This window comes from Microcebus murinus, chromosome 8, assembly GCF_040939455.1.
Source record: "Microcebus murinus isolate Inina chromosome 8, M.murinus_Inina_mat1.0, whole genome shotgun sequence".
NCBI classification, from domain to species: Eukaryota; Metazoa; Chordata; class Mammalia; order Primates; family Cheirogaleidae; genus Microcebus; species Microcebus murinus.
Genome location: NC_134111.1, coordinates 80,030,469 through 80,052,503, shown reverse-complemented (window position 1 = coordinate 80,052,503; position 22,035 = coordinate 80,030,469). Strand labels below are relative to the sequence as shown.

The 22,035-nt window shown below is 42.0% G+C and overlaps 1 long non-coding RNA gene across 1 annotated transcript; it reads left to right on the top strand.

Moving 5' to 3' along the window:
- Nucleotides 1-2,479: 2,479 nt before the first annotated feature.
- LOC105864306 (uncharacterized) lies at nucleotides 2,480-14,664 on the top strand. The gene is made up of 4 exons (XR_012920613.1): nucleotides 2,480-2,629; nucleotides 11,025-11,088; nucleotides 11,618-12,929; nucleotides 13,784-14,664. It is a non-coding gene; the product is annotated as an uncharacterized LOC105864306 (long non-coding RNA).
- The last annotated feature ends 7,371 nt before the right edge of the window (nucleotides 14,665-22,035 follow it).

The following is a 22,035-nucleotide window of genomic DNA, read 5'->3' as shown; positions in this document are numbered from 1 at the left end:
TCTAAGTTTCTTCAGGTTCTATGTGAAGAAAATTCATTCAAAACAGGTAACACTAAAGCTTTAAATTCCAAAAGAAGTGTTCTTTTAACATTCTTCAGGCAAATTCTGTCAAAGAACTATTACCTTTCTAAATGCAAGTGTTCATCTAAAAAGAAAACATTCAAGCAGATCCTGCTGTAATCTTTACTGATTCCTGGGAGGGTGCCGATGTACAATTTAGTACCATGTTCCAAGTGAATGTTCCAGTATTAATAATATAAAAGCCTGAAAAGTTTCCCTTGGAATCGCTAAGAATCACAAATTATGAATCTATATATAAAATAAAAATTTTAAAAATCTTTTGGATAAGACTGAAGAACATATCAGAAAACAATTTTCTTTTTTAAATAGAAAATCTCATAAAGAGTTCTTCCTCAGTGTTTAGAAATAAAATTATTTTCCCAATCCTTGCAGAAAAATTTCCTTTATTGCATCTGTTCAATTAAGTTTCTTGGCAATAATTGTTAATGTGGTATTTTAAAGACTAGCAATACGGTAAAGTATGTTTTGGGAAAGTGACTTGGATACAGAAAACAGTGCTTCTATTACCAATCAATATTTATTCCTAACCAGAAGCCTTGAATTCATCAATCACGATTCAGTCATACACTGAGTGGTATTTATTTTTAAAACAACCTGTTCATCTTCTGCACCACCTAACGTAACCGTTTTGGGTTTTACTTTTATATCAGGAAATGAGCAGTAAATGTAAAAGATTTCAGTAGGCAACGACTAAAAGGATCTCATGCTAAACCTTCAGAAGGCAGAGCAAGCTGAGGCTAGAATGAAATTCTTGAGAAAGTATTACAAACTTAAATAGGTCACACTGCAGGTCCTCTAAAAATTGTCTTATAATCTTTAATATGTCAATGACTTTTCTGCTGTCCCCTTTTGACAACACGCGAAGAAAAAATAAGGCTTGTAGTTTAAATTGTTGTCAATCTCAAGACTGAGTTTACCTACTGCATGCGAGACAAATAATGGATACTTTTAAAGCCTATTTTTAGAATTAATATTAAATCAATCTTTCACTGAAGTTTAGACAAAAATATGTGGGAAACACAGTGGGAGGGGCGGAGGGGTGAGGGGAGATACAAGTGACCCAAACGCGGTTGGCAAGGTTGCCCCCCTCTCCCCCGCAAAATGATGTAAAACAAAAGTACGTCGGCTAATATTCGTGTCAACGACGTGTTTCAGAATGATAGACCTCAAGTATTATTACCTTTGTGAAAAGGGTTAAAAACCGAAACTGTTTTAAAACACCAGCTTCCCTTTTACAAGATCCCAACAGTTTTCTTAAAAAGTTATTACAAATATGTTTTTTTTAGCACCCCCTTCCTCTCAAAAAGAATGCATTTCCATGACTACTGGCTTAAAAAAAAGAAAAAAGCAGAGGGGTGAGGGAAAGAGTCAATAATTCCCTAAAAAAGCACGAGTTCTCATCATCTCAACTAAGCAGCATAGGGCAGAAAACAGCATTTCCCCAACCATGAAGGAGCGGGAGGAAAGGGCACGAATAAAATACAGCACGAGAGGAAGCCTTGGGTTTCGAACTTTATTGCACAAAGAGAGTGGAGAGAAGAGTAGGTCAGACGTTGCAGCTCTTCCCCTCGCGAAGCGGGCACGGCGGACTCGGAGACTACCGGGAAGGCAGCAGGCACCTTCACCTCCTCTGCCCTCAACTGTCGCCTTCTTCCTCCTCCACCCCCCACCGGCACCCAGGCGGCGGCTGCCCCGGCGGACGGCCGGGCTCGGCCGGGCCGGGAGCAGGCGGGCGGCGGGGGCCGGGCGAGCGGGCGGGCGAGCGGCGCGGGGGGCAGCGCTGGGCCGAGCGGGCGGCCTCCCCCGGGGCGGCTCCCGGCTCCCGGCTCCGCGCCCGGCCCGGCGGCGGCGGCGGGAACGCGGGCGCCAGCTCGCCGCGGCCGGCCGCCCGCACACACCCCCGGCCGCCGGCTCCCACCCCGCCCGCCCGCCGCCCCCCGCCATGAGCGCCGCCGCTGGCTGCAGGCAGAGTCGCTGCCGCCCCGGCCGCCGCTGGCTCCAGTCCGCCGCCATTATTCTTTGTTCGCTGCGAGCGGCGGCGATGTTGTGGGGCTCGGGCGGAGGCTCCATCTTTACCGCGGCCCCTCCTGCTAGGGGAAGGCCCCGAGCGCGGGTGTCCGGCGCCTCCCCGTCCCCCCTCCGTCCCCCCGGCTCTCTCCGGCTCCTGCCTCCTCCTCCTGCTCCTCTTACCGGTGGTACAAGCTCCTCCGTCACTGCTTTCGTTCGCGGCCCGGATCTCGCTGGAGTTTTATTCTCTCCCCCACGTAACACACCGCGTCAAACTACACCTCCGCCGCGTCACTCACCAACACTCCGCTTCTCCCAGCCGCCCGGGCCACAGGCAGCAGCAGCCGCCGCCGACTGAGGAGCCGCAGCCAGGGAGCCAGCCAGCGCCGCCCAGTGCCGAGTGCGCAGCGGCCGCACACGGAAACAGCCGAGCTCCGCCCGGAGCAGCTCGAGCGGCCCCGCCCCGCGCTGGGGGCGGAACGTGCCGAAGGCCTTCGGGTACCTCCGGGCGAGGCGGAGGCATTCTGCCAGGAGAGTGAAGGTGAAGGTGGGCTGGGAGCCGGGCCGGGAGGAGGGGTGTAAGCCCCTTCGCTGCGTTCGGGTGGGTACAACCAGACAGCGGAAATTTGAAGGAGGAAGCGGGGTTTGTGTGTGGCCCCGCGGGGAATTCCCGAGGGGTGTCGGTGACTTGACGGAAACCCCCGCGCTGGCCTGCCCCTGTGGCGGTAAGCGGCGGGCTCTAGGGCGACTTCGGCGGGTCCCGGCTCAGCGGCAGAGCGCCACCGGCGCGGGAACTTTCAAACGCTGTGGGCATGTGGGAGGCGCGCCGCCCAGGCTGGACTGCGGGAGTCGTGCGGGCTGGGGAGGGAGGGCCGCTGCGCCTCTGCGAACGCGCCGGGCCGGGGCTGGCACGCGAGGCTGCGCCGCTGCTCCAGCGAGACCCCGGGGCGTAGTGCGCCGCGGGTGGGGACGGCTTTCCCGCCCCGCGAATCGGCGGAGAAACCTGGCGGCCGCCGCCGGCGAAGCAGCTTTTTTCGGGGGGCGGAGACTCTGCAACTTGTGGCACCTGTGGGGCCCAGCCCAGCAGCGCGGGCAGCCAGGCTGTGGGTCCCATCGACGGCCCTCGGAGGCCTCCGAGCCACGACCTGCCCTGACCGAGGTTGCTCTTCAGCACTCGAAATATGTCCCCATCCCACCTGCGCGCCTTTCTTCAGCAACATCCTGTGCCGCTTTCTTTTCTCAGCCTGTTTTCTGCAGCAGTGGTTTGCACCCGCTGCACACTTTTCTTCACCACCCACCCCCACCCTATACCAAACCGTGTGACTTCCGTGGCCTGGAAGCGACTGAAACTGCGCTCTCAAGAGGCCGCACCCCTGACTCTCCATTCACCTTTTTATTGAACTCCGTAGCCCTCTCGGAGACCTGGGCTTTCAAGTCTCGTAATTCTTTCTGTTCCTTAAAGCAGACATGTCTTTAGGAAGCAGACAGACAGGGTTCAAATCTGGACTCCTGTTTACTGACTTCGTTATGAAGAGTTGCCCTTCCTAGTACTATAGATCTCATCCCCTGCTGCTTTTTCCAGGACTTTGGATGTAGGAATATCCCCCTTCTGTTATTTTCGGCCTTTCCTTTTCTACCGGCTCTTTCCTATAAGCACTTAAACTTGCTCAAGTCTGTCAATTATTTACAAAGTATCCTCTTCCTAAATCCCTCTCCAACAACTCCAACTGTGTCTTACCCCATCCAGGGGTGGGGAACCTGCGACCTCAAGGCCACATGTGGCCCTCCAGATCCCCAAGTTTGGCCCCTTGACCAAATTTAAACTTTATTAAAAGGATTTGTTCTGTAAAATTTGGATTCAGTCAAAAGGCCACATGGATTTCCTCTCCAGTCTAAGTGGCTCCGATTTTCATGGACTTACAGCTTCATGTCTGTAAAACCAGTGGATGATTTTCAGTCCTCATTTTGTAAGACCTCATCCTAGTGTTTGACACTATCGACCACACTTTCTTCCAAATATACTCTTCCCTCTGCTCTTATGTCATAGTTTTCTTCCCTGCCTCTGTTTGCTCTAGAACAACCAGCTCCTCCTTCTTTATCCAGCTCTTATATTTGGAATCCTACTGAGTTGAATCCTGGCCCTCTTTTTGAGTCCCACCATATACACTTTTCTATGTGGTGTCTTGTCCTTTTCTAGTAGCTTCAAATACCCTCTGTCAGACTCTCCAATCCATAACTCAAGCGTACATCTTGCTCTTGAACTCTAGATTCATATTTTCAACTGCCATTGCTACACTTTCATGTGGATGACTGGGGCATTTCAAACTCAACCTATATGTCATAATCCTTTCAAAACTCTCATTCCCTATCCCCTGGTTCAGTTAAGGGTATCCTATCCATTTATTCAGTTTAAACCAGAAACCTAGCATACCTCCAACATACATCAGAATCACCTCGACCTCTCTGCTTCCTGAAAAATTGGATTTGTTCCCATGGCCATTTTTCCATTCCCATTCCAGTCTAAACTACCTTCACCTCTTGCTTGAATCCTACAATAACCACCATTGAGGTCCTCCAAGACTGCTCTTGCCTCATCCCAATACATTTGCTGCATTATCACCAGAGTAATTTTTTTTTTTTTTTTGAGACAGAGTCTCGCTTGTTGCCCAGGCTATAGTGAGTGCCGTGGCATCAGCGTAGCTCACAGCAGCCTCAAACTCCTGGGCTCAAGTAATCCTTCTGCCTCAACCTCCCGAGTAGCTGGGACTACAGGCATGAGCCACTATGCCTGGCTAATTTTTATATCTATATATATATATTAGTTGGCCAATTAATTTCTTTCTATTTATAGTAGAGACGGGGTCTCGCTCTTGCTCAGGCTGGTTTTGAACTCCTGACCTCGAGCAATCCGCCTGCCTTGGCCTCCCAGAGTGCTAGGATTATAGGCGTGAGCCACGGCCACCAGAGTAATTTTTTAAAAATACAAATCTGATCAAATCACTGACCTGCTTAAATTCCTTCAGTGGCTTCCCTTTGCTTACTGAACACTATTTAAGCTCCATTATCTAGGCTTGTCTTTCTCCTCCTCTCCAACTGTCCCCCCTAGCTCTCTGCACTCTAGCCATACATAGTAGTCTTTTGGAGGCTCAAGGCATTTACACATGCCATCCCACCACTAGAGTTCTTTTCTCTCACCCCCTCCTACCTAACTGTAATGTATCATTTTCTTTTTCAATTCATCATTCTAGTCATTATTTGTTTAGTGTCCATGTAATGTCTGTGTAGGTAGGGACCACATCTATCTTGTTTGCTACCAGCTTTTCCTCTTCCCTCCCATCTCTAGCAACCACACAATGTCTAGAATATAGTGGTGCTTGTTAAGTATTGAATAAGTAAGGAATTTTGGTGTGATCCTAGGTAAAGTTTCTTAACGTTTTTGGATGCAAATCCTGGCTCTCTTAGCAAGTTCAGACTGCCATAATGCCATAGACTGAATGGCTTATAAGCAATGGAAATTTATTTCTCACAATTCTGGAGGAACTGGAACTCTGAAACTGGGCTGGAACTCTGAAATTAGACTGCCAGCATGGTCAGGTTCTGGTGGGGGCCTCTTCAGGATTGCAGGTGGCTATTTTCTCTTTGTGTGTCTCACAATGCAGAAAGAGGGCAAGCGCTCTCTGGGGTTCTTTTTATAAGGCATTAGTCCCATTCACGAGGGCTCTACCATCATGTTCTAATTATCTCCCAAAGGCCCCATCTTCTAATACCAACACATTGGGAGTTAGGATTTCATCATATGAATTTGCAAAGGACAAGGCGAGCACACAAACATTCCGTTGCACTGGCTCAACCATTTGCTAGCTATTGACTTTGGACTAATTGTTCACTCCTGTACCTCAGTTTTCCCATCTGTAAAATAAAGACTGGTAGGACCTACATTATAGTGTTATTGTGGTGATTACATGACATAATACATGTAAAGTATACTTGGAACAATGTTTGGCATGTAATATGTTAATAAAAATGTTGCCTATTACTAGCTTTTACTTGGATAACTCAACATTTTCAAAATTGAGTTCATCTTCAATGGTGAACTCAAGGTAGGAAGTTCTTCTTCCTACCTGACCCTATACAAGATACCAAAATTTTGGAATTATCTATTCATGGCCTATATTTATCACCCACCAATATGGTGATTTTTTTATTTTAAAATTTTCTCATATTCATTCTTCCTTTATTCACACCAACCTTCATTTAGGCTCTATCTCATCACATCTCATTTACTTTGCTAACTTCTTAGGTGCTTTCTAACTGCAGGCCAGCTTCCTCTGTATACTTGTACCCTACTGTCAGACCAGTGGGCCTCAAACAGTTATTAAATCATGTATCCTCCTTGACTTATGCTCTAGCAGCCTCTGTTCCCACCTAACTTTGTTCAATCATCCATTCACTGAAGTACAAATTATGTTACAAAACATGCTGGGTATACTCCAGATTTCAAATCCAGTCTTTTAATTTCATATATTCTGTTCTAGCATCTCCATAAACCATAGACATGAACTGGGAAGGTTAAACTTTCAGCATCCAATTTTTGTCTTCGGTACTTTGAAGTCACTTCCATTTTTGTTGTTGTTAATATTATTTTTTAGAGACAGGGTCTGGCTGGCTATGTTACCCAGGCTGGAATGCAGTGACTATCCACAGGTGTGATCATAGCACACTGCAACCTTGAACTTCTGGGCTCAAGTGATCCTCCTGCCTTAGTCTCCTGAGTAGCTGGAACTATAGACAACTTCCATTTTTGACTCAGTTTCCCAATTAGAATATACGGTCAATATCAGGGAGATGAAAGTAGAAGAGAGCACGTGGATCTTGAAAGAGGTCCAGAGTAGGGGGAAGATCCTATGAGATGATTATAAAAGGCTTCAAGGAAAAAGTAGTATTTGAGAGCTTTTTTCTAGCCACAGCTTCCTTTTCCTGTTATTTTTCTTTTTTGCTTCTGCTGTCGAACCTAATTTTCACCCTCACTATGAACTCAAGTTCCATGAACCTTGCCTATCCTTGTACTTCATCACCTCTTGTCACTTGATATGCTTTCCTTCCTGACCCCAAGGCCATTGCGACCTACTTCATTTATTCTAAAAATATCTGTTGAGCACCTATGCTTTCCTCTAGAAACTGGGGAATAGCAGTGAACAAAACAGATTCTCTCTGCTCTCAAAGGTACTAAAATCTTCAACCTCTCTACTTTCTAACATTTCTCTTTTTGCTCACTGTTTAGTGTTCTCATCCAGGCTCACGATACTATGTCTGTGCTGATAACTCTCAAAAGTATATCTTCTCCCCAAATCACTCTCCCAAACCCAGACTTATTTAAACAGCTACTTGCTCACATTTCCACTTGAATGTTGTCTTAGCCTGTGTCTCCAAGAAAGCAGAAACTGAGGCAAAAGCTGTGCTATTATATTACTAGGGAGAACAATCCCAGGGAAATGATGGTAGGGAAAAGCAATGAATCAGGGGAGGAGGTCAAGATTCAGTCAAAGGGATGCTAACACTACCCTCCGCCCCACTACTCTGTTTTGTGTGGGCACCAGACAGACCTCCCGATAGGATGTATGGCCTGAGCAGGAGGCAAAATGCTGCCGGATGGTTACTGCCTGAGTTGGTTGGCCAGTGGTGATGGGGGCGGAATAAGGGGCCCAAGGGCCCCTAGGCAAGCGAGGCCAGGAGGATCTGAGGTGCTACAGATGTCTTCTAGACATCCCAAACTCAATGTGTCCAAAATGGAACTGACTGTCCCCCTTGCATCTGCACCTCCAGCCTTTCCCATCTTAATTACTGAGGTTAAAAATCTTGGCACAATTCTCAGTGCCTTCCTTTCTCCCCATGTATTCCATCAGGAAATTTTATTGACTATACCTTCAAAATATATCCCCAAACTAACTACTTACCACCATTGGAAGTGACCGGGTCTGTAATAGATCTAACTCTTGCCAGGATTGCTGCGATAGCTTAAGAACTTTCCCTACTTCCCTTGCCTCGTGCCAGCCACACTTGTGCCTTGGCACCTTGGGGCTGTTCCAGTGCTTAAAGTGCTCTTTTCCCAAATATCCAGAGCGCTAACTCCTGCACCTCTTTCAAATTTTTGCTGAAATGTTACCTCACTGAAAACTGTGACCACACCACTTAAAATTGCAACTCTTTTATACCCCACGTTCAATCTGTCATCAAATACTGTTGTCCTCACCTCATCTCCACTGATAGCAACTTTGTCCAAGCCACTATTCACCTTTGACTAGAATTTTATATCAGCTACCCTTAACCTTCATTCTGTTCTCAACACAGCAGCCAGAGTAATACTTTTAAACACATAAAGCAGTTCATACCGTGAATTTTGACTCTGTGCAAAACTTTCCCGAAGCTCCCCGTCTCAGAATAAAAGCCAAGATTCTTACAGTTAGTTCTACAAGATCTCACACCTCTCCAGTCGCACTTCCTGCTGTTCCCCTACCATTCTCTGTTCAGCCACACTGGCCTCCTTGCTGTTCCTCAAGCCCTGGGCGCACTCTCTCCTAAGGATCTTTGCACTCATCATCGTTCCCTCTGCTCAGGGTGCTCCTCCCAGTCATGCTCATGTCTTCCTCACCTCCTTGGTTCTTTGCTTAAATGCCCCCATTTCTGCGAGGCCTTCCCCTATGACCCTGATAAACATTGTTCACCTTACACTTCTCTGCTCTTTTGCTCTATATTTCCCTTGACTACTCAATTTTTCTCTATAGCACATATCACTTTCTGGTACATTATATATTAACTCATTTATTGTGGTTATTGTCTACCCCCTGCAGGGGAGAGACTTTTGTCTCTTTTTTTTTTACTGCTGTATCCTTAACATCTAGAAGAGTGCGTGGTACACAGTTGGTACTCAAATATTTGGATGAATGCAATCTGAATTTTGGATTTAATCTCCTGAGCATTTGGTTAGCATGAACAGGTCTTCCTCAGAGTGATCACCTCTGGATGCATCTATAAATATTGAGCTTCTGTATTGCAGCTTGCATCATGGTGGGGCTTGATTCTATGTGGCTACACTCTCTGCCGTTTCTATCTTGGTTCCATATGATCTGAAAGAGACGAAGACCTCTTTGAAGCTTTCTGGTCTTCCTACATCCCAGGGTCAGAACTGAAGGACTGATCAGCAAGATTCTGGGAACTTTTAATTACTATTTTGAGGACTAAATGGTAAGATACTAGCACTCCTGCATCTGTCTATCTTCTGGCTGAAAGCAACGCCATGTAAACAAAGTCAAATGGCCTCTTATCCTCTTAGAAATTGCAAAAAGACCACTGGCTGACAATTAAAACCAAGAACAGCAACAAGCAAAAGATTTATTGAGTACTTACTTTGTGCCAGGCACTGTTCTAAACACGTTTTAATGTGTTACCTAATTTAATCTTCATAACAACCCATTGAGGAAAATATTAATAGTAGAAACATTTTATAGATAAGCAAACTGAAGCCAGAGAAGAAATGTGTCTGAGGTCTTAGAGCCAGTAAGTGGCAGAGTCAGAATGTGAACCCAGACAGTCTGGCATTAAGGCCTGCACTCTTAACCACTGCGTTCCACAGCCTGTTTGTAGAATGAAAAGGAGGAAGGGATTTTGCTTTGAAAAAAAAAAAAAAAGCAATTATGACTCCATCAGTGTAATTCTATCATTCTGAAAGCACCTTAGTAACCCAAGCACTTTCTTCTGGCATCAACCCTGATGCCATTTTCATGCATGACACAAGATTCAGGCTGACTGGTTTCCAAGGTGCCAAGGTTACTCTTCCTAGGCAAAGGAGTGGGCTCCTTGAAACACTGCCAAACCCGTCCTCTCCATCTTTGCTTCACTAGCTTCTGCTCCTTAGCTGAGCTCTGAAGGATATATCATAAACTCTAAGAGCTCTATGTAGCTGCCTCCCCTCTCCCCCAACACCAACGCCCTGGTCTTGTTTAGGTGCCTGAACTCTGTATCCTTATTTCCATCAAAGCACCTATCACACTTGTCATTGTTTGTTTCTGTGTTTCTATGCCAGACTGTAACCTCTGATGGCAGAGATTGTCTCTGGCTTATTCATTTCTGTATCTTTAATGCCTAGCATTAGTGTTTGGTGTTTGACACATTAAAGGAGTTTGATAAAATTTTGAATGAGTAAAAGTGATATTTCTATGGAATATCTGCAATCATATCCATGCATTTAAGTGAGTTTTCTTGTGACCAGGCTAGTTCATTTTTTTTTTTAGAAAATGGAAAAGATGATTTTCTTTTAGTCTGCCTTCTAGCTGTTGGGTTTTCATGTTGTGATATTGCTGATACCATAATGCTAGTTTTCAGTTAGTGCCTCTTTCTGCTTCAGATTCAACCGACATTCAACTACTATGTAATAGATGTCTCACTGGGGTCTTTCACTTACATGTGCTAATTTAAATTGAGATAACCTCTCTGGGCTTCAAATTCTGCAGCTGTATAACCAAGGTACCTCATTGACTTGCACAAGATCGAACTGTACGTTTGAGAATTGGGGTCTGAATTTAGGACTTCTAAGTTTAGCTTTCTTTTTTTTCAAATATGATGTTTCCTTCCTGTTCTTATCTCTGATCCTTGTCTACTAGTCCATGGGTAGCACTCATATTACTAAGTGACATGCATATTCATAATCTTGCTATATGCCCCTCCATTAAAAAAATTTTCCTCCTCCCCTTTTTTTCTATTTTCTACTTTTATTCATTTCCTTCCCATTTCTACAGTGCCTGTTTCTTTCCTAAAGAACAGTGACAGGGTTTATGAAAACATTTCTGGGGGCTGTTCTAATTTCCTATCTGGATTGAAGGCTTTATTGTGATTTGGTTATTTCTAATATTATTTCTATTCTATTATTATATCTATATCAGAAATAGATGTGAGAAGAGTCCCAGAGATTGAAGTACATACTATTTGGGATCCTGATCAAACAAGGTGATTGAACTCATGCTTTTTGCTCTGCTCTTTCCTGATACCCCACAGTAATGGAATAAGAAAAGTATTAATATGAACCCTCATGTTAGAACAATTCCTTCTCCTCCCTAATATGGCCAGAATATGTCAAATATGGCAGAAGGGACTTTGCAAATGTGATTAAGTTAAGGAGTTTGAGATGGAGAAATTATGCTGGATTATTTGGGTGGCCCCAGTGTAATCACAAAAATCCTTGTAAGGAAAGAAGGAAGCAGGAGAGTTAGACTGGGATGGAGGGGATTGAATTTGCTCCACTGCTGGCTTTGAAGATGGAGCATGAGGCCCTGAGCCCAGGGATGCAGACAGCCTTTAGGAGCTAGAAAAGTCAAAGAAACAGATTTTTCCTCTAGAGTTTCCAGAAGAAATATAGCCCTACTGACGCCTTGATTTTAGCTTGCTGAGACTAATTTTGAACTTCGGCCCTTTAGAAGTATAAGCAATAAATTTATGTTGTTTTAAGCCATTAAGTTTGTGATAATTCATTACACAGGCAAGAAGAAATGAATACAACACTCCAAGGACAAAAAGAGCAAGAAAGGAGATAACAGCAGTTAAGAGAATTCATCACATGTTTGGAAGATGGGAAGTGGATGGAGGAAAGGTGACTGACTTGGCAGAGTAGAGGAAGCTGATACCTAAGTGCCTGTAGAAACAATTGGAGGCTACACCTCTTCATTCTTTTACGGAGGTTAGGAAAAGAGTACACAGGGAGGCCTACAGAATATTTAGCTAAATATTTAAAAGATATAGATCCAGCTAAAAAAAAACCACTGACTAAAGTATATTCTATCCTCCTGTCTTGAGAAATGCAGAGGAAGGACCTCCACCTGGGAGTATTCCAATGAAGACATCTACTCATGTATAAAGGCAACTCAATGGGATAAAAATATTTGAGAATTATTGTGCTAGAACAATCAGCAAATGACCAACACTACATTTTCTGACCATTCTTCCTCCTCTGCAATTACGTTCATGAGAATTTATGTAGAAACAGAAGCGTATCAAGGTCAGCACCTGGTCTTTCCCTAATTAAGTGGTTTGCAACACTCCCCCCTTCCTCCATATTGCCCCCTCAATAAAGCACTTGGAAAGAACCCAAAGAAAACTGGTATTTTTCCAAGAAGCCATGGGAAAACAGCATTAGTAACCCTGAGAAGGTGGAGACATTTAACTTTGCAAAGATAATAAGCTTACTTTTTTTATAGTCCTCTCCTAATTCTGTATTTTTTACTGTACTACTCTCATGGTAGTCTTAATAGTCAAATATCTGAAGCATTAATAGTAATAATGCAAAAAGATAAGAATTCTCTTGCCCTTTTACTGGCTCATTAGGTCTTGCTTCTGTCTCTTCAGGCTGTATGCCATACTATCCAATTGCTTACTAAAAGAAAGCAGAGAAAACGTCCATACTTAATGTCTTTTGGGGCTTAAAAACTGGTGCTTGATTGGGATAAAGTAAAATACAATTTATCATAGGATGTATTTCAGAAATACAAGAGAACAGTTCTTGTTATGAATAGTGACACTTCTTTCAATATATGAGTACAGATAATAAAACGGTCAGTAATTCTGCCAATCTTAAAGCTAACGTTCACGTGCATCTTGATAAAACTCTTCTGTTGTCTGTGTTAGTGTGGTTCCATCATGAACATTGTCTTGGAATTACTGGAAAAGAGAACACGGCAGACATATGCCCTAACAGGAATTGTTACTACCTAAACTCAGGTACAAGTTCAAACCACACCTAGGCAGCATCATCCCATCTCTGCATAGTAAAAGGCAATCACAGCATAGCTTATAAGGTAGGAGTTACTGTCTTTCCTAAAACTAACCTTATCAAAGAATCTGACTTGTGTGTTCAGATACTTAATGAGTGGTTCTCAAGTTTTCTGTCTTTTTCACACACAACATATTTCCATGATTAACATCCAAAGATGGAGTGAAAGAGGGGCTCTTTTTCCAAAAGCTCCTTCCACCAAGACTTTTATTCCTTCCCTGGCTTCTTTCCTTCTGCAAGGATTTAGAAACATTTCTTATCTCAGTGTGTACATATGATGGAGAAGGGGAGAAGAAATCTTTGTTTGTCTGTTGTTGTTTTCTTTTTTGCAACTTTAAATTTATTTCCTTTGACAATAAGGCTATAAAGCATTACATCTCTTTTCAGGATTTCCTCCCTGACTTTATTAAGGTATAATTGACAAATAAAAATCGTATATATTTACAGCATGCAATGTGTTGTTTTGACATATGTATACATTGTGAAATGATTAAATCAACCTAATTAATGTATTCATCACTTCACACACTTATTTTTTTTGTGGTGAGAACATTTAAGATCTACTCTTAGCAATTTTCAATTATACAATACATTAATAACTGTTGTCACTGTGCTGTACAATAGATCTCTAGAACTAAAAATAAATCTTTTCATCTCTACACCCCCCAGGCAGCAAATAAAAAGTTCAATGTCATGATTGCTAGTGTACTTTTTCTGTGCAGACCTTTATTAGGAAGGAATCTCATCCTATTAGCTAAATTCTTATAGTCTACTCTTTGACATACTTTTTTTTTTTTTAGAAAGATCTTGTCAAAAATGAGAATGATTCAGTATATATATTTGTTTATATTAGATTAACTATAGTCTCATTTCTTCCAGGAATATCTTCTTGCCAACAGAACTTAGAGGAAGACACCCATGCCTATGCCTTCCCTGCACAAGCAGATTTTGTGTCATTAGGGTTTTGCATTTGTAGATCAGAAAAAAAAACAAAACACCTTTATTGCATCTAATCCATGGGTTGGAGCTGATACATTTATAGTTCTAAGATCCTTTAAGATAAGAGGCTTCTTAGTACATATATTCTCAAACTATGAATGAGGGTTATAAACAGTGAAATGGAATTGAATTTGCTAGTAGTTGGTGTGCTTGCAGCCAAGGCTCTTGACAATATAGTTTCTTAATCGCAGTTCTGTCTCCCTAACTAGACTGTGATCTTCTTCCAGGATGGACTGCATCCTTTTTGTCCCTCTCTTCCCTCAGTACAATTACCCTGTGTAGATTCATGGACTGAATCTGCAAATGTTATTGCCTAATATGTTACTGTGTCATACTCTGTAAATGTTACTAATATCTATTCTGTCTCATGGTGATAAATAGTTTTTGTAGCTGTGGTTTTGAGCTGAACCAATAGAATACTTTTGTAATTATGTGTCAGAATTTCTTGTACCTTTTCCAGGAAGCTGGAACTGAATCATTTTCAGGACTATTATATAACCTAGTCTATTATCTTTAGTCCAAGATTAAACAAATACTCTTGTGGCCTACGTGATATAAGATGTGAAAGGATTATAACTGAAACACTCCTTAAGCGGCTTGCTGTAGCCAAGGAATGCTTACTGGAATTATCCATAAAATATATGATGTAGCCAAAGGAGTTTTAAAAACACCGCCTCTTTCTTTCCCTTAGGGCTTGTCCTGTCAGAGCTTGCTGCACACACAAAGGCAGGGCACTTGCCATGTGTTATAAATTATATTACTCATTCATAGATTTGTCTAACCCAGGGGTCCTCAAACTTTTTAAACAGGGGGCCAGTTCACTGTCCCTCAGACCATTGGAGGGCCGGACTATAGTTAAAAAAAAACTATGAACAAATTCCTATGCACACTGCACACATCTTATTTTGAAGTAAAAAATCAAACGGGCAAAAACACCTGCATGTGGCCCGTGGGCCGTAGTTTGAGGACGCCTGGACCCATTAGACTGAAAGTATCTCAAGGCCAAGGACAAAGTTTTACTTTATCCATTTAGCCCTCATACCTCCTTCCATGCCTGTTTATTGACTTTAACAGAGGGAACCAGAGTCAGCACTCAAAACATGAGACACAGGAGACTAGAATTAGAGGCCTACATGGGGCAGAGATACCAGCCACACTTGGGGTAGCATATAGAGTAGGCATGGAAGGCCCATGCCAAAGATTTTGTTCTTAAAATACTTAAAGGTGAGGAATTACTAAATAAGAGGCAGCTGACTTTTTTTCCAAGAAACAAATTACTATGTATGAAAATTGTATGGAACATATAGAAGACATAAGTTTTCTTCACTATTTTGAGCTTTCTCTAAAAAAGGGGAAAATAATGGTAAGTACTTCACAGGCTTGTGAGAGTGAAATGAAAAGATCCACATATACCGCTTAGCACTGTTCCTGGCACATTGTAAGGGGTTAGTAAGTATTGAATATTATTGAATACTATCATATTTCATTGAGTCCAATTAAAATGTCATTTTTTGCACCTACTAAGGAAAATTAATTGCCAATTAATCTATGATACTAATTTTTATCACCAAAATTATTTTATCTTTATTGAAAAAATTTTAGACTTAGACATATTTTAAAAATCATATTTCATTCTTGTGCCATATATAAAAAGGCAAATGTAAACAAATAATTTCAAGTATTTCTAGGACTTTTCATGGTCAGAGTCTAATTCTTTAAAATGATTTTTTGACTCAGAGACATTGTTTTTTAAATTTTTTCTTCAATTAAATTTTTTTTTTTAAGACAGGGTCTTTCTCTCTCTCTCTATTGCCCAGGCTGGAATGCAGTGGCACCATCATAGCTCACTGCAGCCTCAAACTTCTGGGCTCAAGCTATGCTCCTGTCTCAGCCTCCCGAGAAGCTGGGACTACCAATGCATGCCACCACGCTTAGCTATTTTATTTTTTTTAATTTTTTGTAGAGACAGAGTGTTGCTATGTTGCTCAGGCTGGTTTCAAACTCCTGGCCTCAGGCAATCCTTCTGCCTGTGCCTCTCAAAGTGCTGGGATTATAGGCATGAGCCACTAGGCCTGGCTGATTTCTATGATTTTCTCATAATGTTGTTGTCTGTGATATCAAGAGTATTGAAAATTAGAAATGCATCATTTATAAAATGTGCCCCTCTGCTGAATCCCAGATTTTCTTCCAAATTACTATTCCCACTCTCCTTATGTATGCTCTGTCTTATCCTTAGTATCAATGGAAGGGTTTCAGACAACAACCAGATTTATATTCTGTCCTGAATCCCTGCTCTTCACATCTCAACCTATTTCTTTATGATCTTACCTCCTTAGTTCATGAAAACTCAATTGTAGTAGTTGCTAAGATCAGAATCCCTGGAGTTATCCTTGGCTCCTCTTTGTCTCTTATACCCCACATCTAGTCCACCAAAGTTCTAAATCCAGAGTCTGCCCTCCTCTACTGCTGCTATTCTCGCCTGAGCCATCGTCATCTTTCACCTATAATTACCTCTTAACAGGTTTTTCGGCTTCTGTCTTGGCCCCACTACAATTCTATTCTGAACATAGTGGCCAGAGCAAATCTTACATAACTAAGTCAGATCATGGCTCTTCCCTACTAAAAACCCAGCTCCCCATGTTGCTTAGTAAAAGTCAAAGCCTTCATAATAGTGACAGGCCTGCAAGATCTATGCTCCCTGCTTTACATCTCTCCCCCTCTTATTTGCTGCTGGTAAACTTTCCTGTAAACTCGCTGGCCTCCTGGCTGTTTCCCAGTCTCTCCACGCATGCTCCCACTGGAGGGTCTTTGCTTTGGCACTTCCCTTTGCCTGGAATCCTCCAGGATCCATAGAGTTTACTCCCTCACCTCCTTCAAGATTTTGCTGAAATCTCATTTTCTCACTGAAGCCCACCTTGGCCATCCTATTTAATACTGCAACCTGAACATCATCTGTGCCTCAATCCACTCCATCCTCCTTAACCCACTCCACATTTCCTTTTTCCATAGCACTCATCAGTGTAACATACTATAAAATTTACGTATGTATTATAGTTTATTATTTGGTATCTGTCTTTCCTCAGAAGAGTATGCTTCTTTGATTTGTTCACTAGTCATTCCTAAGTGCCTAGAACAGTGCTGCATAGGCATTCCTTCAGTACTTGCTGAATTGTACTGAATTGTGGTAAATCCTATGACCAAGGTCAGCGCAAATTGCCATGGAAGTGTAGAGAAATGGCCCACACAGCAGATTAAGAAAGAATGTGAAGGAGCTGATGTTCAGCTGAACTCCTAAGGATAAGTAGAGTGAGGCAGGTGAAGGAACCAAGGGAAGCAATGAAATCATGAATATAAAGTATTCCCTTGGTGTTTTATTCAGTTAAGGCTGCTATAATAAAATACCAAAGATCGAGTAGGTTAAGCAACAAACATTTATTTCTCATAGTTCTGGGTGCTAGGAAGTCCAAAGTGAAGGCACCTGCAGATCTAGTTTTCAGATGGACATCTTCTCGTCCTTTTGTATCTTTACATGGTGGAGAGAGATCTAGAGAACTCTCTGGGGTCTCTTTGAAGGGTGCTAATATCATTCATGAGAACTCCACCCTCAAAGACCTAACCTCCCAAAGGCCCCACCTTGTACCATCACATTGGGGGTGAGGATTTCAACATTTGAATTTGGGGGGACACATTCAGTCCATTGCACTTGGGTACTGTTTCAGGTGGATAGTTGGATTGGCTACTACCTATTGATTACAGTTGAAAGTATGGAAGTCAAACCTTATGGCTAATATACCTTGCAGAATATTTTTTCAACAAAACTTCTTTCTTTATTAAATTTTTTTAGACGGGGTCTTGCTATGTTGTCTAGGCTGGTCTTAAACTTCTGGGCTCAAGTGATCCTCCTGCTTCAGTCTCCCAAGTAGCTGGAACTACAGGCACACACCGCCTCACCTGGCTGTAACAAAGCTTATTTCTGTCTGGATGTACTCCATTATCATGGTGAACACTCATTACATTTCATGGTTTTACATTGGCCAAGAATTTGACCAGCCAAAGTGCCAAATTGTTGTTTTGTTCAACAGAGTAGCCAGTAATGAAAAAGCTAAGACTCTACTAGACAAGATAGTAGTCTTGCCTTGTCTACTAGACAAGAAATTCATAGTGGATATCTTTAGAAAGGAATGCAATGACCTAGAGATTTTTCTCATGTGAGGTGTTCTGTTAGCATAGAGCAGGGATTGTGTCCAGAGATAGAGCCTTAACTAAAGACAAGACACAAACCCACTCTTGAATTAGCTTTGTAACTTATGATGTATGATTTGTGTGTTCTTAACAATATGTGCCATCTGGTGACTTCATATTTAAGTAATTATTCTCAATAATTAGATGGCAAGCTCAGTTGTTTCTAGCTATTGGAGGATTATATGTGCTGTCAGCCTGTAAATAGAACACATTTTAGAATTGTGCATTCTTGAAAATGTTTGCTTGTGCCATCTAAATTTCAGTGGGCTGGCGCAGAGCCCCTCTACACTTTCAATTTTGACTCTGCTTGCAGAATAATCTAAACTCAGTCCCTCACTGTTGCGTAGTAATCAGTGTACATTTTTAAATGATTGAATCAAATAAATTTTAATCCAGAGGAAATATATAGTGTAAACATCAAGAATTTGGGGTAACAGAACTTAATGTAATTTTTTGTATCTGTAAAATAGGGCTCATCTTCTTACCTATTTCAGCCTTTATGAGAATTAATATATGTAATATGAATTAATGTATGTAATAGTCTTAGGCACATTTCTTTTAAATATAGACTTTATTTAGACTCACAGAAAAAGTGAGCACATAGTACAGACAGTTCCTATTTCCCTCTCCTGATCCACGACCCCATGCACACTTTCCCCTATTATTAACATCTTACTTTAGTATGGCACATTGGTTATAGTTAATGAACCCATATTGACACATTATTAACTACAGTCCCCAGTTCATTGAGAGTTCCTTAGGTATCTAATGTCCTTGTCTGTTCCAGGATACCGTATTACATTTAGTTGTCATGTCTCCTTAGGCTGTGATAGTTTTTCAAACTTTCCTGTTTCTGATAACCTTGGTAGTTTGAGGAGCACTGGTCAGATAGTATTGTAGGATGTCCCTATATTGGAATTTGTCTTTGGCACATTTTAAGGCTTCTGAAAGTGTTGGTTACTGTTGCTTCATATTCAGATTAAAATGTGGAACAGTGGTAAGATGTAGACAGAGAATAGTTTTGTTGAACATTCATTATTTGAAAGAAAGACATTTTGAAGCTTGGTCAGTCTATCAGTGCTGAAAAGCTGTCTGAACAAAATTTGGTTTTGTTCGATTCAGTAAAATAAGTATTCACCAAGTCCCTACTATGACGGTAGTGTATATCGGATGCTGGGAATTCAATGATAAATAAAACAAAACGGCCCTCATGGAGCTCCCAGTCAAATAGGTAGACAGTTAATAACTCAAGAAATAAGAAATCTAAAACATAATTTGTGATAGTAAAGAAAATAAGATATTCTTATATTAAGAATATCTTAGTAGATGAGAGGAAAGGAAATGAATTTTATTAAGATCATGTATTATTTAGGATATAATCTTAACTGTGAGACAGAAAGCAAAATCACGGGGGCTTAAACAAGATAGAGATTTCTATGTTCAGGAAATTAGGGAGTCAGTCGAAAACTAATACGGCAACTACATAGTGTCAGGGTCCCCGGCCCCTTCCATCTTGTTGCTCTGCTGTGTGTGGATTCATTACTCAGAATCATCTTTGGTCTAAGATGGTTTCTGGGGCTCTAGACATCACAGCTAAATTCCAACCAGTATGAAGGTGAAAGGGACAGAGAAGAGAACTCCCCTTTTCCTATTTCTACTTGCTTTTTGCTGGCCAGAACTCAGTCAAGTGGTCTTGCCCAGTTGCTCTACCTAGTCTTTATCCAGGTGGCCATGTAACCAGCTAAACATCAGAGGTTTCATTGCTATAGAACAGTGGTTCTCAAATGATGGCATGCATCACAATCATCTGTAAGACTTGTTGAAATACAGATTAATGGGCTTCACCCTCAGAGTTTCTCATTCAGTAGGAGGCCAAGAATTTGCATTTCTAGCAAGTTCCCAAGTGTTGCTGATAATGCTAGTCCAGGACCACATTTTGAGACTCACTGCTATAAAAGAAGGGAGCGCAGATATTGGTGGAGCAGTCTCTGATTTGGACCATCATTTGGACTTTGATCATTTATATTTTTGTACTGAGACAGATTATGCTTTCTTAGATCAAGTATCTCATTTTTGATATATCCAGTGTGGGTAGCTTTACACTATTTAGTCATTTTTGGATAAATAGTTTAGTTATCTTACTGCCATGTAATAAATTACATTAAAACAGTAGCTTAAAGGAGTCATATGTTTACGATGCTGTGGATCTGCAATTTGAGCAGGACTCAGCGAAGAAGGCTTGCCTCTGCTCTACATGTTTTGACTGGCCTTGGTTGGGGCAGGAGGATCCAATATAGCCTCCCTCACATGTCTGGGGCTGGCTGTCAGCTAGGGCACCTCGGAGTTCCTCTAAAAAGACTCTCTCTCTAGCAGTATAGCCTGGACTTCCTCACATGGAGACTTGGGGCTCCTAGGAGGCGAAATAGAAGTTCTAAGGCTTCTTCAGGTCCAAGTCTAGCAATCATATTAAGTCCCTTCTGCCACATTCTGTTGGTCAAAGTGAGTCATGATGCCAGCCTAGATTCAAGGGGAGAGGAAGGAGATTTTATCTACTGATGAGAGGAGTGGCAAAGTCACATGGAGGAAGAACCTGCCATTGGGAGGGATTATCATAACTGTCTCTGCAATAGTCCACCACAGTCAGGAATGAGAATGCCAATAATACAGTAGGAATCCCATATAATTGTCATATAGAGAAAGGCCTGTCATTTATTGGATTTGATCCTTATTAGGACTAGAGTGTGATTTAGATAAAACACTTCTGAAATTTTTTGGTGACATAAGTTGGAAATAAATTCATAAATATCTTTCTTTCTGCTGGCCTTCTTTAGATACATGACTATTTTGATGGAAAGTTGGCGATCTCAAGTTTTGAAAGTCAGCATTTGGCCGGGCGCGGTGGCTCACGCCTGTAATCCTAGCACTCTGGGAGGCCGAGGTGAGCGAATTGCTCGAGGTCAGGAGTTTGAAACCAGCCTGAGTAGGAGTGAGACCCCATCTCTACTATAAATAGAAAGAAATTAATTGGCCAACTAATATATATAGAAAAAATTAGCCGGGCATGGTGGCGCATGCCTGTAGTCCCAGCTACTCGGGAGACTGAGGCAGCAGGATCGCTTGAGCCCAGGAGTTTGAGGTTGCTGTGAGCTAGGCTGAGGCCACAGCACTCGCTCTAGCCTGGGCAACAGAGTGAGACTCTGTCTCAAAAAAAAAAAAAAAAAAGAAAAGAAAAGAAAAAGAAAGTCAGCATTTAAAAATGACGTTTGCCCACCCATACAATGTGAATTGCCACTATAAAAGAGGTCAAAATTTTAGTATATTTTTATGTGTTATCATTTAGGGTGTCAGGGATAGACTCCTTTTCCCCTCGTCCACCCTATAAAATTTGTACAAGTGCCTGAAATTTTACCAGGAATGATTCATTATTTGTTTCAAGCTTTGCTCACTTTCACTGAATTCTAACATAGCAAATACTTCTGGGAAGGGAAAGACAGGAAGTAAGTTGCATCTAAGTATGAATAACTTAGAAGAACACTCTTCTTTGGGCTAATTCTCAGGGGTCAGAGCAACTTTAGAGGAAAGTGGTGCTAAAAGGCAAGGAGTAGGTGGGTCAGGGCTGGGAGGTTGAATAATGGTAGGATGGGAGCCTGGAGCCCAAATTTCTCTACCTCACACAGACTGCTGCTTAGGAGGCATGAATTAGGCTTATGTGATGTTAAAACAACCAACTCTGCGCCCACTTTTTATTTTGGTTAGAACGTTTTGTACCTATTATATAATATTCATGTTCTCTTTGTGTTTTTTCCCTTAACACTTCTCCACAAAGAGTATTTCTTTACCCTTAAAATTTTATCTCCAGTAATGTGCTTTGGGACTTTTTTTCCTATGAT